General features: G+C 41.3%; 4 non-coding genes across 4 annotated transcripts; all 4 read left to right on the top strand.

Moving 5' to 3' along the window:
- Window positions 1–505: 505 nt before the first annotated feature.
- Window positions 506–577, top strand: trnag-ucc (transfer RNA glycine (anticodon UCC)). The gene has a single exon. It is a non-coding gene; the product is annotated as a tRNA-Gly (tRNA).
- Window positions 578–9,440: 8,863 nt separating this feature from the next.
- On the top strand, window positions 9,441–9,512 carry trnaw-cca (transfer RNA tryptophan (anticodon CCA)). The gene has a single exon. It is a non-coding gene; the product is annotated as a tRNA-Trp (tRNA).
- Window positions 9,513–11,821: 2,309 nt separating this feature from the next.
- Window positions 11,822–11,893, top strand: trnag-ucc (transfer RNA glycine (anticodon UCC)). Its single transcript has one exon. It is a non-coding gene; the product is annotated as a tRNA-Gly (tRNA).
- Window positions 11,894–18,545: 6,652 nt separating this feature from the next.
- Window positions 18,546–18,617, top strand: trnaw-cca (transfer RNA tryptophan (anticodon CCA)). The gene has a single exon. It is a non-coding gene; the product is annotated as a tRNA-Trp (tRNA).
- The last annotated feature ends 268 nt before the right edge of the window (window positions 18,618–18,885 follow it).

The following is an 18,885-nucleotide window of genomic DNA, read 5'->3' as shown; positions in this document are numbered from 1 at the left end:
ATCTGTATAATTTATTTAGCCATCTAACTTCAAGTTAACCTGACACTGAGCAGGTTTGATTTTTGTTTGTCCGTGTTCCACCTCGGGGGGTAAATTCAATAAACTATGCGCTAAATAAAAACTGACCTTTAAATAAACAGTATTCATCTATCGAGAATCTATGTTCATGGTTTGTATAGAAGTATTTCCACATATGCATCTGGACACTCGGGCAAGCCAGCTGAGAAGTCGCTCAAGTCGCCGCAGCTAAGTATCGCCTTTTTCTCTCGCGTTTCCTAGTTTAGTTAAGAGTTACATTGATTGTTTACGTGGTTTGTTTAGCTAAGAATGATATATCTTGCACCTGTTTTGTAGTAAGAGCAGCGACTGTTTGTTAGTGAATTTAGCAAGTTACTTAGCACACTCAATCAGAAGCTTTACACTGTAGGCTGTGATTATTCGCATGTATCTAGTCAGATGAATGATCTGAAATGCATCAAAAGTCATGGAATGAGAGACTTTCCGGGCGTTGGTGGTATAGTGGTGAGCATAGCTGCCTTCCAAGCAGTTGACCCGGGTTCGATTCCCGGCCAACGCAACGTTTTCTTTCTAGGCTTCCGCCATCACACTTGTGATGCTTCGGGGGAGTTCGACACCATTCAAGCTATTGCGACCCTACTAAGCCTGCACTTACCGCTGTTTTCACTAACACACTTCTGGTGAACCGTTGCGCATGAACAGATGACGAATAAATGGCCTTACACTAGTATCCCACAGCACCAGCTTCGTCTGTAGAAAAACAAAGGTTCCTCTGCCTGCTGCAGGATACCCACATCACACTTGACTCGCAGACCTTTACTGCGCCCTCTTGCTTGACGTGGGCCGTGCTCCCAGAAGCGCTGTAACATACATGTGCACTTGCGTGCAAAAGTATTCGGTATTACATTTATTTGACGTGTTCATTGCTTGAATATACTTTAAAAGCTAATACACTCCTCTCCATGCTCACCAACAACAATGTTGGCGACGATGACGGCTAAAGTAAGGAGAAATAGAAATGCCACTTCCATTCACTCCAATTACTATTGTTGTTATTATTACAAGGGAAAACTATGACCCTTGGTCATCAGTGTCTTGGGCGGACAGTTATGTCATTTAACAACATCCAAGATACCCGAGCCATCGGTCAGTCAGCACCGCTAGATGGCGGCAGTCAGACACTCATGCAATGTTTGAAGGAGAAAGTGTTCAAATAGAGGAGCGCACAACTCTCTACGTGGCACCGATGTTAACTAGTTTTCACAGAAACCTGTGCTATGTGGCTCGTTGGTCTAGGGGTATGATTCAAAGGGTTCAAATCCCGGACGAGCCCTTTGTTTTAGTCTTCTCTCATTCATTTTCATTTTGACAGGGTACTTTTGCCAACATGAAAAACATTTCCTTCATGTATCATGACTTCATTATGGTAATATCTCATTTCGTATGTTTCCAAATAGGCCTCTTAACAATCATCTACAAGCCTACATATACCAGCATGATTTCATACAATGTGCACGATATGTAGTCCATGTCTGTCTCTCTGTCTCTCTAGATATATGTTTATAATTGAGTTGATGATAGTTGCATCTGTGCGCCAAACTGTGTCTGAGCAGCAGACTGTAACTTGAAATAATTGCATGAAAATGTCTGTATCTTCTTAATTTTATGCAGGTTAGTTCAGCTAGTAAGAAAGGTCACTATCTTTTTTATCTTTTTCTGTAACTAAACCATTCAGTCTTTCTACATGATGCCGTAAATCCAACATTTCCCCAATTCGCTCCCTGCGAGAAGACAATGCGGTGTGCAATGAAAGTGATAGCCTGTCACTTGGCACTTCAGTTCTGCGTACCACCAAGTCTTATTAGACTCCTTAGTTCTAACTGCAAGTTCCCTGCCATGTCCATGAAAGGGGATTGAGTCCGTATTGAACCATTATCTAAAACACAAAACTATGAGAAAGCTGGTGCGCATCGCTACCTTCCGAGTAGTGGCCAGTACTACTACTACTAAAGGTAATTATACTAAGGAACGAATGAACGAAAGAGAGAGTATCATTACTCAGTACACTTAGAGGCTATGTGTGTACTAGTAACTTGTTACTTGATTTAAGTCACGAAAAGTCGCATCCAACGTCAGTCCCATCCTATGTAATGTGTGATGTCCAGAGCCGGCCCTAGCCATTTGGGGGCCATATGCGAGATTTGATAGTAGCCCCAGAACCATCCCCCCTCTCGATGAAAAACATTTTAGTGGTGCCCATGTTTATGGCGTATAGAGAATGTTTAGTTAAAACTAAAATAAACACAAACATTTAAATAATGCACATCACAGAACATGTATTGCACTTTAACATACACTGTACTTGTTGAAGAAATTGATGTAATAATCAATACAAATGTAAATAGTGCACTATGCATATTGAAATCAGAGCAATAACTAATAAACTGTTTAGGTAAAATAACATCCACACCAAAAATACTCAATATTGAAAATACTGTAGTGCACAAAAAACTGAATTTAAATAATACAATACTATCAAAAATCATTAGCTGACAACTGGCAAACTACTGCAGTACTTAACTACTAGCTGATCATTATCATCATTTGGATGGCAACTGGCAGTAGGCTAGCTAGCAAAGTGAGCTGGATTATTACTTTATAATGATATATAATTTATAAAGACATGTAAATTCCTCACAAAGTTATGACTTAAAGTCCCACTGCTTGGAATTTAGAAAACACAGAACATCACTAAAGTTCCCCTGACATTATCTTTATAAACTCCACCACAATATACATTATATCCATCATATTTACATTACATTTAGCATACATATCCCTGACGCGTGTATTGACCTCACTGGAGACAATATGCTCGAGTCACAGATTAAATGCCCCTCTCCCTCTCGGGTTTACATGGTCTTAGTTTATTGCACTAGAGACGAGTTGTTTACCCGCAGCCCTGCACAGGGCAAAGGACTGTCTTGTGCATTGCGCCTTGTTTAATACTTTGTTTTAATGATCTTACCGAGTGGTTTTTTACGTCACTGGTGGGGCTACAAAGCCATGAATCGAAGTGTTTTATCAAGTTAGGATTAAAACACGATGTACAAAACTGAACAGTGTACAACAGACCCACAACAATTTAGAGAGCATAATGATAAAGGAAACCACTGATCCGCATTAACCATGAAACGTCCATCAGCAATGTACTTTACCTTGAAACCCACAATAAATGGACCAGACCGTTACCTTGCACTTTTAAAATGCGTCCATTTCCGGAATGTTACATGGATACCATCATCTCAGACATTAGAATTTGCACGTAAACTGTGGGCTTAGATCGTGGAAAATTGTGCGTGTTTTCAAAATTTCTACGCCATTTACTGGTGTTCTTGGGATGCTCCTTCTGTGTGACCGTATACCTCGAGTAAACGTTTACTCGGTCTGCTTGAGCAAGTGGGTTGAAATGACGTGTGTAAGCCGAAAGCCAGTAATGTATTTTGATAACAGACATTACAGCTTTCATGACCAGGGGCGCAGCGAGGATTTCAGGGCCCCATGAAAGTAAAAAAGGTAGTTACCGAAGTGTGACCCATCGGGAGGATAGCTAAACCCGGGGGTTATGCCTGTGAGGAGAGGTTGAGGGGTGGATGAGGAAGCTCGCCACTTGATAGGTCCGGTCGTTGAGGTAGGAGGAGAAACAAGTGAGAGCAGTCCCAGAGATTCCAAGGTCAGCGAGGCAGGAGAGGAGGATGGAGTGATCGACGGTGTCAAATGTTGCGGAGAGACCAAGGAGGATGAGGATTGAGGAGAGGGAGGCTGCCCGAGCACAGTTGAGGGAGTCAGTGACTGCCAGGACAGCAGTCTCAGTGGTGTGAGCGGTGTTTGGAAGGCGGATTGCAGAGGATCAAGAAGTGAGAGATGGGAAAGGAATGCAGAGAGCTGACAGTGGACCGCACGCTCGAGGGTCTTTGAGAGGAAGGGGAGTAGGGCGACAGGGCAGAGACAGGTGCCTCTGAGGAGAGGTGGGGTCAAGGGTAGGTTTCTTGAGGAGTGGGATGACCGCAGCTTGTTTAAATGCAAGAGGGGAAACAGCCAGAGAGGAGTGAGGAGTTGAGGAGGGAGGAGAAGAAGGGGAGTTGAAATGGAGCAGACGCTTGCAGGAGGCGAGTAGAGAGAGGGTCCAGGGGACATATTATGGGTTTGTGACCTAGGAGGAGAGAGGAAAGTTCAGAGTCTGAGAGAGGAGAGAATGAAGAAATGGAAGCTTGATCGGTGGGAGACTTGGGCAGGGTGGGAGTGGAGAGGAGACTGTTGAAGAGCTTGTGGATGTCTGTGATCTTGTAGAAGAATGAGGCAAAATGATGAGGTGAGATGAGATGAGGGAGGAGGGGGGAGAAGAGAGAGAAGGTGGAGTAAAGCTTGCGGGGGTTGTGGACAGTGGATTCAAAGAATGACTGGAAGTAAGACTGAGGTGAGCGAGGAGGGGAATGTGGGCAGTAGAGAGTGGTAGAGTGCGAGGGTAGCTGGGAGTTTGGATCTCTTCCACTTGTGCTCAGTGGTGCGCAGACTGGTTGAGCAGAGAACAGAAGAGATCCAAGGCTGAGGAGGGGAGGGACGGACAGAACGAGACAGTTCTTTATTTACACCTTTTCCTGAAATCAGGAGCGATTCAAACTTCTGGTTTGAAATAGCTGTAGAACTGTCGCTATTTCGGTTGGAATTTCATGAATAAATTAATATAGGGACAACCTATGGACTGCCTACAAGACGCACAATCCCAAGAAAAAGGGAGCAAAGTCGATACACGAATTGTTTATGAAGGCAAAAAAAAAAATAGGCAATTAACCAATCGTGAAGCATGAACCGATTCCAAAGTACAACAACCCTGCTAGCACATTGCCTCAATGCTGTAGCAATATAAATTATATTGCTACAATGTTATTGGCAATGTTGTGTGTTAGCAGGGAATACCTGTACAGTTTTTTTCCAACAATCTGAAAAGTTAAATACTGGTGCTGAAAAATTAGGTACTAATAAAACAGAAGTATTTGGCACACACAAGTAATGTGTGTTGGTTCGGCAGTTACTGCTCTCAGGAAGGTAATGTGACTGCCTCCCGTCTCCCCAAAGCTCCCGTCATTGATGAAGCAGGCGTGACCGCACCTTCCCAAGCTCTTCACTATGACTTCACATCTTGTCGCTATTAAAATCTAGGATGTGTCACAGAGTGGAAGTTATACAGTACCACTGGGGGGTAAAACTTATGGAAGCACGACTACACCACCTAGCGGTTGTCTACAGCCGCTAGGACCCATTGGGAGGTTGTCGATTGCCCAAATATGCCCATTTTGCATTTACTACCTCAATTCTCCCTTCGATTTAGGTTATTTAAATTGGGGAATCTCAAGCCAGGAGCACACCACAGACCACACAAGACAGGTATACAATTAACTGGATTACAAATCTCTAATATAAAATCCATCAGACTTCCTCTTTATGTTAAAAAGACAAAAGTTCAAACTAAAAAATGCATTCGTGGAGGGTTCTGTTGGTCTCCTCCGGCAGCACCAGGAGCTGGAATGGGGCAGGCAATAGTCCACGTGTCCTAGTACAAAGTAATGAGGGGCTCCGACAAAAATTCAGCTTCTGCTTTGGTCCGGGTTTGGCAATACAAAGAAATTACAATGTCCATGTACAGTCCAAGAAAACAATGGCCGAGTAAAAAAAAAAAAAAACAGGTTGTTTGTTGTTATCCTTTGAAACACTACTGTAGTTCAAAAAGCCTGTACGCTATCCCTTCTCTGGATACTCTCGCTAGCGTTGCAGAGGTCGCCTCAGCTCTCCTCTGGGTCTCTTAGCCCTTTCCGTTACTTGTCCATCAAGTCCTTCGTTCGCCTTTGGCTCCACGTTTCGTTCCCGTTGCTCTGCAATCCCGTCCCCCCCAGCTCCACCCCGGGAGCATTTTATCTCCAGCCTAACAGGTGCTCCTCATGGTCAATTATTGAATTTCGTAGAACCTGGCGAATAAGCGGGTACTCTCATGAATGCGTGATTAGCCATGTGTATATTTAAATCAATCAATCGTAAATAAAACTCGTGCATTTCCGTGAAGTGGGGCGGGACATTCAAAGTAAACAAACGTGATTTTAATGGGAATAATGTGATAATATAAGAGGTTTAAAGTGAATTAATAAAACAAAACAAAAAGCAATAAAAAACACACAAAACAAATACCAAAATAGGCTAACGCCCATTGCTAGTGATGCAGTAAAGGGACACTGTTTGGAATGAATGAGAATTGTGCATTCTTACCGATGCCCCACAACGATCACACCTTTTGATCGATCAGCTATTTAACTCTTTCATCAACCTCCATTACCTATAACATAATTCTGAGAAATATACCTTTTCTTTCAAGTGTGCTGCAGGAAACATCCACTTATTTATAATTCGTTTTATGTCACTTGTTTGCTGCAAGAAAGGCAAGGCGGTAAGGCTGTAGAACACTGCTACATTATGCATCTTGCACTATGGTGTCGGTAATATAGTTTTTTCGTGCAATACTTATTTATATTGTATTCATAATTCGTTTTGTCACTTGTTTCTTGCATACTGTTTTTATTTTGTGTGTTTTTTTCTTGTTTCAAAAATAAAGAAAATCTAAGACATGAAGCTATGCAGTTTCTGTGTAAGTGTATGAACACAATGATCGGTGGTGGAATTGGCTGCGATGCAAGGGGACCAGCTAAAATCTTGCCTAGGGCATCAAATTGGTCAGGGCCGGCCCAGGGCGGAATGACTGATGTGCGGTCCTAATTAATCGGCTACGTAAATCATTCCTTTCCGACCGAACCTGTAACGCTCAAATAAATAATCTGTATAATTTAAATCTATAATCTCTATGAATTATTCCTCGCAGAAAAGCTACTGGGTCTGGATCACTACTGGATCTGTTAGGAACGGCGCCGTCATTGTTGGGGGACACAGTCAGCTGTCATTTAACTGGGCAGATGAAATACAGTGAGATTGTTAGCCATCTAACTTCAAGTTAACCTGACAGGGAGCAGGTTTGAGATGCTGGACATGCTGCTCTGGAAACATAGCTGGCTGAACTTTAAACTCGCTACGGAGAATGGAAAATCCCGAGTTAATGCCAAGTTATCCTGAAACTTAGCCGGCTAACCTACTTATCCAAGTAGGAAGAACACACCCAGGTGCCTATATGTTGTTGGTTTCTTTACAATGCTTGTGTAACTTAATAATATATATACTTTTCCTTGTACAGAAAACATATCGGCACAATTCGAACTTATGCAAGTTTTATTGTAGAATACTACTACTACTAATAATAATTACAATTATTATGATAATAAACACGAAACAGAGACTGATTAGCATACGTTGAGGTTATCAACAAAGCTATTAACTCTTTACCATAATGCATTTTTACTATTAAGTTGTATCTGAAGCATATCATCTTTCGTGAAACTTGATTTGATTATGTACTTACCCAGCGTTACTTTTAACTTTTCTGTATGTGCACATATTCCTGTTATCCACAAACCACTGTAGTTATTTAAAGCAACTAAACGCAATAACTTCATCGTCACTCTTGTAACATTAAAACCCAATATTCACTGGCGCTGTTTAAACTGTGAATAACTAGGTGAGTGCATGTTTTTTCAGACAATGGCCAATTCTACCTGTTCACCAAAAGCAAGCATGTGCAAATATGTACATTTATTATTTGGACCTTATTATATTAAACCTATTGTAAAATAAAATACAATATTAGTAAAGGCAAATACACTCACCTAAAGGATTATTAGATACACCTGTTCAATTTCTCATTAATGCAATTATCTAACCAACCAATCACATGGCAGTTGCTTCAATGCATTTAGGGGTGTGGTCCTGGTCAAGACAATCTCCTGAACTCCAAACTGGATGTCTGAATGGGAAAGAAAGGTGATTTAAGCAATTTTGAGCGTGGCATGGTTGTTGGTGCCAGACGGGCCGGTCTGAGTATTTCACAATCTGCTCAGTTACTGGGATTTTCACGCACAACCATTTCTAGGGTTTACAAAAAATGGTGTGAAAAGGGAAAAACATCCAGTATGCAGCAGTCCTGTGGGCGAAAATGCCTTGTTGATGCTAGAGGTCAGAGGAGAATGGGCCGACTGATTCAAGCTGATAGAAGAGCAACTTTGACTGAAATAAACACTCGTTACAACCGAGGTATGCAGCAAGGCATTTGTGAAGCCACAACACGTACAACCTTGAGGCGGATGGGCTACAACAGCAGAAGACCCCACCGGGTACCACTCATCTCCACTACAGATAGGAAAAAGAGGCTACAATTTGCACAAGCTCACCAAAATTGGACAGTTGAAGACTGGAAAAATGTTGCCTGGTCTGATGAGTCTCGATTTCTGTTGAGACATTCAGATGGTAGAGTCAGAATTTGGCGTAAACAGAATGAGAACATGGATCCATCATGCCTTGTTACCACTGTGCAGGCTGGTGGTGGTGGTGTAATGGTGTGGGGGATGTTTTCTTGGCACACTTTAGGCCCCTTAGTGCCAATTGGGCATCGTTTAAATGCCACGGCCTACCTGAGCATTGTTTCTGACCATGTCCATCCCTTTATGACCACCATGTACCCATCCTCTGATGGCTACTTCCAGCAGGATAATGCACCATGTCACAAAGGTCGAATCATTTCAAATTGGTTTCTTGAACATGACAATGAGTTCACTGTACTAAACTGGCCCCCACAGTCACCAGATCTCGACCCAATTGAGCATCTTTGGGATGTGGTGGAACGGGAGCTTCGTGCCCTGGATGTGCATCCCACAAATCTCGATCAACTGCAAGATGCTATCCTATCAATATGGGCCAACATTTCTAAAGAATGCTTTCAGCACCTTGTTGAATCAATGCCACGTAGAATTAAGGCAGTTCTGAAGGCGAAAGGGGGTAAAACACAGTATTAGTATGGTGTTCCTAATAATCCTTTAGGTGAGTGTATAAGCGGAATATATTTGTTATAAATACAGCAAATATAGTTTTATATTCACTGTATTTTCCATTTCATGGGATTCCAGAATAATTTCTGTATCAAATTTAAACTACTGAGATATCATATTAAAGATATAGGAAAGACCAAACACATGTGCAGTATCCGTTTTTTTTTCTTTCTTTCTGTAATTTCTGCTTTAAGTTTAACTTGGTATTCACGTCATGCCATGTGTTCTGTGTCATGCTCACTGTCACTATCTCTTTAGCATTCTGTTTAACTTCTTCATCACGTCAATGCTTCAGTTGCCCATTCATTAACCTAAATGGTCACTAGCAAAACATCACCATAGTTCCCAATATTTTTCCTTGACGTCCTGTGTTAACTGAAGTTTAAGGACCTCGTGGCGCAACGGTAGCGCGTCTGACTCCAGATCAGAAGGTTGTGTGTTCAAATCACGTCGGGGTCAGTCTTTTACTCTACATTCCCTGTAATATCACTCAATAATTCCTGCTGTGGAGAGTGTTATTAATATCCTAGAATGCAAACGTTGTTAGTCTAAGTAACATGCATCTACACCCGAGAGGATGCATAAAAGTCAGTCTGGTCTCCTGCACGTTGAAATTATATTTGATTTTAAGAATCCGTATCGTTTGTTATATTTTAATCTGCCTTGTTATAGGCTATTAACAGTAGACTGTCACAATCCGTGTTTTATTCACCTGCTGTATAGCTCCCTTTTATGTATTTCTTGTGCTTTCGATTACCGCCTACCCAATACTGTCTCACTTTCTGATCCCTGGTCGACACAATTCATACACTAATAAAAACGTATAGAAATACTTTAGATAACATCAACACTACTAGGTAATAATAGTAGATGGGATTCAATGTTCATTTCTCGGTTCATGTTTGAGCGATTCCGAGGCCTCGCTAAGGTGCCTTTTAGTGATGCGCTAAGGTCGCTGCACTGTGGCGCGGCACACCGACCCCCCAGGATGTTGCCATATTATTAGGAATATTATTAGGGTTCCACTGTACAAGATCTGCTGCCGTGCTCGGCATTACCAGCAGCTTATCCAGACGGAGGCGCCGGGTGTCACAGAGAGATGCAGGTCGGTGCTGCTAGTGGAGCGAGTCACTCATACTTTGACAATCACTCTTTGGGTGCATCGGGGTGTGTATATTGAAGTCACTAGAGTTTCATTGACGTACACGGAGTAGACTACACAGCATCAGCTGAGTTTGCGCCTGTAGAAAAGCCTGGCTGAATTTCTGCCAGCCCCAGCTCCTCTAGTCCAATAGTGCTATTAGTCAGCAACATTAGATGGCAGTCACACACAAGGTGCTTGAACTTGAGACTGAGAAAGTTTCCAGCTGTTGGAGCGCACCGCTTTCTACGTGGCACTAGTGTAAAGATGTCACTAATGTAAGTTTGTTCGAGATATGATTCTCTCTTAGAGTGCGAGAGGTCCTGGTTTAAAATGCCTTTCTTTTACGGTTTTCTTAATTTCTCATTGTATAAAACACATTATTATTATTTTTATTTCTTGGCAGACGCCCTTATGCAGGGCGACTTGCAACATAAGTGCAAGAATACAGTTAAGTACAAGGCATCAAACATTACAAATTCAAATTTACATTAAACAAAGCAATTCAAGATAATACATTTTACAACTTCCAATGTATACAGTTAAGTACAGTAAGTGCAGTCATACATTGTGAAAAGTAAAGCTAAGTGCCGTCAAGATGTACGACAATTGTCGAAATCATGTATTTGGCCAGTGAATAAGATCTCTTCTCCTCTCATCAGCATTTTATTATGGTATTACCCCTTTTATGTAAAGATTAGTTTATAATGCACATGCATATACTACATATACTATTATCATTTAAAATATTGTAGACAGACGCCATCCGACTGTCTATCCGTCTATTTTTAAATCCATCTAGTTTTGTCCATTTGTCCAAAATGTGGCTAGAGACAGTGGCTTGCTTTCTACCTAGTTCCCCCAGTAAAAGCCATTAACCACTGAAGAAACTCAATTCATTTCTGACAGTCATTTAAGGTAAGGTACATCCTTGCCATTCTTAACAATGACTGTGATGTCATCTACGTAAGCCACCGCTTTGAAAAGTTTCATTAATACACCAGGAACAATCAGCCCAAATAGTCTGTAGGTTATGTAAATGCATCACTACCAGCAGGTGACACACACACACACACACACACACACACTTTTCTCTCGAGTTTGTTTTTCCATTCCAATGGGTGTCCAAGTTACTCCAACAGTCCAAGTTACACTGTCAATCAAATACATCATTGTCCGTGTTCCACCTTGGTGGGTAAATTCAATAAACTATGCGCTAAATAAAAACTGACCTTTAAATAAACAGTATTCATCTATCGAGAATCTATGTTCATGGATTGTATAGAAGTATTTCCACATATGCATCTGGACACTCGGGCAAGCCAGCTGAGAAGTCGCTCAAGTCGCCGCAGCTAAGTATCGCCTTTTTCTCTCGCGTTTCCTAGTTTAGTTAAGAGTTACATTGATTGTTTACGTGGTTTGTTTAGCTAAGAATGATATATCTTGCACCTGTTTTGTAGTAAGAGCAGCGACTGTTTGTTAGTGAATTTAGCAAGTTACTTAGCACACTCAACACGCCCTGTCTGTAATCAGAAGCTTTACACTGTAGGCTGTAATTATTCGCATGTATCTAGTCAGATGAATGATCTGAAATGCATCAAAAGTCATGGAATGAGAGACTTTCTGGGCGTTGGTGGTATAGTGGTGAGCATAGCTGCTTTCCAAGCAGTTGACCCGGGTTCGATTCCCGGCCAACGCAACGTTTTCTTTCTAGGCTTCCGCCATCACACTTGTGATGCTTCGGGGGAGTTCGACACCATTCAAGCTATTGCGACCCTACTAAGCCTGCACTTACCGCTGTTTTCACTAACACACTTCTGGTGAACCGTTGCGCATGAACAGATGACGAATAAATGGCCTTACACTAGTATCCCACAGCACCAGCTTCGTCTGTAGAAAAACAAAGGTTCCTCTCCCTGCTGCAGGATACCCACATCACACTTGACTCGCAGACCTTTACTGCGCCCTCTTGCTTCACGTGGGCCGTGCTCCCAGTAGCGCTGTAACATACATGTGCACTTGCGTGCAAAAGTATTCGGTATTACATTTATTTGACGTGTTCTTTGCTTGAATATACTTTAAAAGCTAATACACTCCTCTCCATGCTCACCAACAACAATGTTGGCGACGATGACGGCTAAAGTAAAGTGAAATAGAAATGCCACTTCCATTCACTCCAATTACTATTGTTGTTATTATTACAAGGGAAAACTATGACCCTTGTTCATCAGTGTCTTGGGCGGACAGTTATGTCATTTAACAACATCCAAGATACCCGAGCCATCGGTCAGTCAGCACCGCTAGATGGCGGCAGTCAGACACTCATGCAATGTTTGAAGGAGAAAGTGTTCAAATAGAGGAGCGCACAACTCTCTACGTGGCACCGATGTTAACTAGTTTTCACAGAAACCTGTGCTATGTGGCTCGTTGGTCTAGGGGTATGATTCAAAGGGTTCAAATCCCGGACGAGCCCTTTGTTTTAGTCTTCTCTCATTCATTTTCATTTTGACAGGGTACTTTTGCCAACATGAAAAACATTTCCTTCATGTATCATGACTTCATTATGGTAATATCTCATTTCGTATGTTTCCAAATAGGCCTCTTAACAATCATCTACAAGCCTACATATACCAGCATGATTTCATACAATGTGCACGATATGTAGTCCATGTCTGTCTCTCTGTCTCTCTAGATATATGTTTATAATTGAGTTGATGATAGTTGCATCTGTGCGCCAAACTGTGTCTGAGCAGCAGACTGTAACTTGAAATAATTGCATGAAAATGTCTGTATCTTCTTAATTTTATGCAGGTTAGTTCAGCTAGTAAGAAAGGTCACTATCTTTTTTTTATCTTTTTCTGTAACTAAACCATTCAGTCTTTCTACATGATGCCGTAAATCCAACATTTCCCCAATTCGCTCCCTGCGAGAAGACAATGCGGTGTGCAATGAAAGTGATAGCCTGTCACTTGGCACTTCAGTTCTGCGTACCACCAAGTCTTATTAGACTCCTTAGTTCTAACTGCAAGTTCCCTGCCATGTCCATGAAAGGGGATTGAGTCCGTATTGAACCATTATCTAAAACACAAAACTATGAGAAAGCTTTCGTGATCTATTGGTGCGCATCGCTACCTTCCGAGTAGTGGCCAGTACTAATACTACTAAAGGTAATTATACTAAGGAACGAATGAACGAAAGAGAGAGTATCATTACTCAGTACACTTAGAGGCTATGTGTGTACTAGTAACTTGTTACTTGATTTAAGTCACGAAAAGTCGCATCCAACGTCAGTCCCATCCTATGTAATGTGTGATGTCCAGAGCCGGCCCTAGCCATTTGGGGGCCATATGCGAGATTTGATAGTAGCCCCAGAACCATCCCCCCTCTCGATGAAAAACATTTTAGTGGTGCCCATGTTTATGGCGTATAGAGAATGTTTAGTTAAAACTAAAATAAACACAAACATTTAAATAATGCACATCACAGAACATGTATTGCACTTTAACATACACTGTACTTGTTGAAGAAATTGATGTAATAATCAATACAAATGTAAATAGTGCACTATGCATATTGAAATCAGAGCAATAACTAATAAACTGTTTAGGTAAAATAACATCCACACCAAAAATACTCAATACTGAAAATACTATAGTGCACAAAAAACTGAATTTAAATAATACAATTCTATCAAAAATCATTAGCTGACAACTGGCAAACTACTGCAGTACTTAACTACTAGCTGATCATTATCATCATTTGGATGGCAACTGGCAGTAGGCTAGCTAGCAAAGTGAGCTGGATTATTACTTTATAATGATATATAATTTATAAAGACATGTAAATTCCTCACAAAGTTATGACTTAAAGTCCCACTGCTTGGAATTTAGAAAACACAGAACATCACTAAAGTTCCCCTGACATTATCTTTATAAACTCCACCACAATATACATTATATCCATCATATTTACATTACATTTAGCATACATATCCCTGACGCGTGTATTGACCTCACTGGAGACAATATGCTCGAGTCACAGATTAAATGCCCCTCTCCCTCTCGGGTTTACATGGTCTTAGTTTATTGCACTAGAGACGAGTTGTTTACCCGCAGCACTGCACAGGGCAAAGGACTGTCTTGTGCATTGCGCCTTGTTTAATACTTTGTTTTAATGATCTTACCGAGTGGTTTTTTACGTCACTGGTGGGGCTACAAAGCCATGAATCGAAGTGTTTTATCAAGTTAGGATTAAAACACGATGTACAGTACTGAACAGTGTACAACAGACCCACAACAATTTAGAGAGCATAATGATAAAGGAAACCACTGATCCGCATTAACCATGAAACGTCCATCAGCAATGTACTTTACCTTGAAACCCACAATAAATGGACCAGACCGTTACCTTGCACTTTTAAAATGCGTCCATTTCGGGAATGTTACATGGATACCATCATCTCAGACGTTAGATTTTGCACGTAAACTGTGGGCTTAGATCGTGGAAAATTGTGCATGTTTTCAAAATTTCAACGCCATTTACTGGTGTTCTTGGGATGCTCCTTCTGTGTGACCGTATACCTCGAGTAAACGTTTACTCGGTCTGCTTGAGCAAGTGGGTTGAAATGACGTGTGTAAGCCGAAAGCCAGTAATGTATTTTGATACCAGACATTACAGCTTTCATGACCAGGGGCGCAGCGAGGATTTCAGGGCCCCATGAAAGTAAAAAAGGTAGCTACCGAAGTGTGAACCATCGGGAGGATAGCTAAACCCGGGGGTTATGCCTGTGAGGAGAGGTTGAGGGGTGGATGAGGAACCTCGCCACTTGATAGGTCCGGTCGTTGAGGTAGGAGGAGAAACAAGTGAGAGCAGTCCCAGAGATTCCAAGGTCAGCGAGGCAGGAGAGGAGGATGGAGTGATCGACGGTGTCAAATGTTGCGGAGAGACCAAGGAGGATGAGGATTGAGGAGAGGGAGGCTGCCCGAGCACAGTTGAGGGAGTCAGTGACTGCCAGGAGAGCAGTCTCAGTGGTGTGAGCGGTGTTTGGAAGGCGGATTGCAGAGGATCAAGAAGTGAGAGATGGGAAAGGAATGCAGAGAGCTGACAGTGGAAAGTGAATAAATAAAACAAAACAAGAAGCAATAAAAAACACACAAAACAAATACCAAAATAGGCTAACGCCCATTGCTAGTGATGCAATAAAGGGACACTGTTTGGAATGAATGAGAATTGTGCATTCTTACCGATGCCCCACAACGATCACACCTTTTGATCGATCAGCTATTTAACTCTTTCATCAACCTCCATTACCTATAACATAATTTTGAGAAATGTACTTTTTCTTTCAAGTGTGCTGCAGGAAACATCCACTTATTTATAATTCGTTTTATGTCACTTGTTTGCTGCAAGAAAGGCAAGGCGGTAAGGCTGTAGAACACTGCTACATTATGCATCTTGCACTATGGTGTCGGTAATATAGTTTTTTCGTGCAATACTAATTTATATTGTATTCATAATTCGTTTTGTCACTTGTTTCTTGCATACTGTTTTTATTTTGTGTGGTTTTTTATTGTTTCAAAAATAAAGAAAATCTAAGACATGAAGCTATGCAGTTTCTGTGTGAGTGTATGAACACAATGATCGGTGGTGGAATTGGCTGCGATGCCAATTGGGCACCAGCTAAAATCTTGCCTAGGGCATCAAATTGGTCAGGGCCGGCCCAGGGCGGAATGACTGATGTGCGGTCCTAATTAATCGGCTACGTAAATCATTCCTTTCCGACCGAACCTGTAACGCTCAAATAATTAATCTGTATAATTTAAATCTATAATCTCTATGAATTATTCCTCGCAGAAAAGCTACTGGGTCTGGATCACTACTGGATCTGTTAGGAACGCCGCCGTCATTGTTGGGGGACACAGTCAGCTGTCATTTAACTGGGCAGATGAAATACAGTGAGATTGTTAGCCATCTAACTTCAAGTTAACCTGACAGGGAGCAGGTTTGAGATGCTGGACATGCTGCTCTGGAAACATAGCTGGCTGAACTTTAAACTCGCTACGGAGAATGGAAAATCCCGAGTTAATGCCAAGTTATCCTGAAACTTAGCCGGCTAACCTACTTATCCAAGTAGGAAGAACACACCCAGGTGCCTATATGTTGTTGGTTTCTTTACAATGCTTGTGTAACTTAATAATATATATACTTTTCCTTGTGCAGAAAACATATCGGCACAATTCGAACTTATGCAAGTTTTATTGTAGAATACTACTACTACTAATAATAATTACAATTATTATGATAATAAACACGAAACAGAGACTGATTAGCATACGTTGAGGTTATCAACAAAGCTATTAACTCTTTACCATAATGCATTTTTACTATTAAGTTGTATCTGAAGCATATCATCTTTCGTGAAACTTGATTTGATTATGTACTTACCCAGCGTTACTTTTAACTTTTCTGTATGTGCACATATTCCTGTTATCCACAAACCACTGTAGTTATTTAAAGCAACTAAACGCAATAACTTCATCGTCACTCCTGTAACATTAAAACCCAATATTCACTGGCGCTGTTTAAACTGTGAATAACTAGGTGAGTGCATGTTTTTTTCAGATAATGGCCAATTCTACCTGTTCACCAAAAGCAAGCATGTGCAAATATGTACATTTATTATTTGGACCTTATTATATTAAACCTATTGTAAAATAAAATACAATATTAGTAAAGGCAAATACACTCACCTAAAGGATTATTAGATACACCTGTTCAATTTCTCATTAATGCAATTATCTAACCAACCAATCACATGGCAGTTGCTTCAATGCATTTAGGGGTGTGGTCCTGGTCAAGACAATCTCCTGAACTCCAAACTGGATGTCTGAATGGGAAAGAAAGGTGATTTAAGCAATTTTGAGCGTGGCATGGTTGTTGGTGCCAGACGGGCCGGTCTGAGTATTTCACAATCTGCTCAGTTACTGGGATTTTCACGCACAACCATTTCTAGGGTTTACAAAAAATGGTGTGAAAAGGGAAAAACATCCAGTATGCGGCAGTCCTGTGGGCGAAAATGCCTTGTTGATGCTAGAGGTCAGAGGAGAATGGGCCGACTGATTCAAGCTGATAGAAGAGCAACTTTGACTGAAATAACCACTCGTTACAACCGAGGTATGCAGCAAGGCATTTGTGAAGCCACAACACGTACAACCTTGAGGCGGATGGGCTACAACAGCAGAAGACCCCACCGGGTACCACTCATCTCCACTACAGATAGGAAAAAGAGGCTACAATTTGCACAAGCTCACCAAAATTGGACAGTTGAAGACTGGAAAAATGTTGCCTGGTCTGATGAGTCTCGATTTCTGTTGAGACATTCAGATGGTAGAGTCAGAATTTGGCGTAAACAGAATGAGAACATGGATCCATCATGCCTTGTTACCACTGTGCAGGCTGGTGGTGGTGGTGTAATGGTGTGGGGGATGTTTTCTTGGCACACTTTAGGCCCCTTAGTGCCAATTGGGCATCGTTTAAATGCCACGGCCTACCTGAGCATTGTTTCTGACCATGTCCATCCCTTTATGACCACCATGTACCCATCCTCTGATGGCTACTTCCAGCAGGATAATGCACCATGTCACAAAGGTCGAATCATTTCAAATTGGTTTCTTGAACATGACAATGAGTTCACTGTACTAAACTGGCCCCCACAGTCACCACATCTCAACCCAATAGAGCATCTTTGGGATGTGGTGGAACGGGAGCTTCGTGCCCTGGATGTGCATCCCACAAATCTCGATCAACTGCAAGATGCTATCCTATCAATATGGGCCAACATTTCTAAAGAATGCTTTCAGCACCTTGTTGAATCAATGCCACGTAGAATTAAGGCAGTTCTGAAGGCGAAAGGGGGTAAAACACAGTATTAGTATGGTGTTCCTAATAATCCTTTAGGTGAGTGTATAAGCGGAATATATTTGTTATAAATATAACAGATATAGTTTTATTTTCACTGTATTTTCCATTTTATGGGATTCCAGAATAATTTCTGTATCAAATTTAAACTACTGAGATATCATATTAAAGATATAGGAAAGACCAAACACATGTGCAGTATCCGTTTTTTTTTTCTTTCTTTCTGTAATTTCTGCTTTAAGTTTAACTTGGTATTCACGTCATGCCATGTGTTCTGTGTCATGCTCACTGTCACTATCTCTTTAGCATTCTGTTTAACTTCTTCATCACGTCAATGCTTCAGTTGCCCATTCATTAACCTAATGGTCACTAGCAAAACATCACCATAGTTCCCAATATTTTTCCTTGACGTCCTGTGTTAACTGAAGTTTAAGGACCTCGTGGCGCAACGGTAGCGCGTCTGACTCCAGATCAGAAGGTTGTGTGTTCAAATCACGTCGGGGTCAGTCTTTTACTCAACATTCCCTGTAATATCACTCAATAATTCCTGCTCTGGAGAGTGTTATTAATATCCTAGAATGCAAACGTTGTTAGTCTAAGTAACATGCATCTACACCCGATGGGATGCATAAAAGTCAGTCTGGTCTCCTGCACGTTGAAATTATATTTGATTTTAAGAATCCGTATCGTTTGTTATATTTTAATCTGCCTTGTTATAGGCTATTAACAGTGGACTGTCACAATCCGTGTTTTATTCACCTGCTGTATAGCTCC

Source organism: Amia ocellicauda, chromosome 19 (genome assembly GCF_036373705.1).
Source record: "Amia ocellicauda isolate fAmiCal2 chromosome 19, fAmiCal2.hap1, whole genome shotgun sequence".
In the NCBI taxonomy this organism is placed as follows: Eukaryota; Metazoa; Chordata; class Actinopteri; order Amiiformes; family Amiidae; genus Amia; species Amia ocellicauda.
The sequence above is the reverse complement of the archived record's forward strand: the minus strand, read 5'-3'. Positions and strand labels throughout refer to the sequence as shown.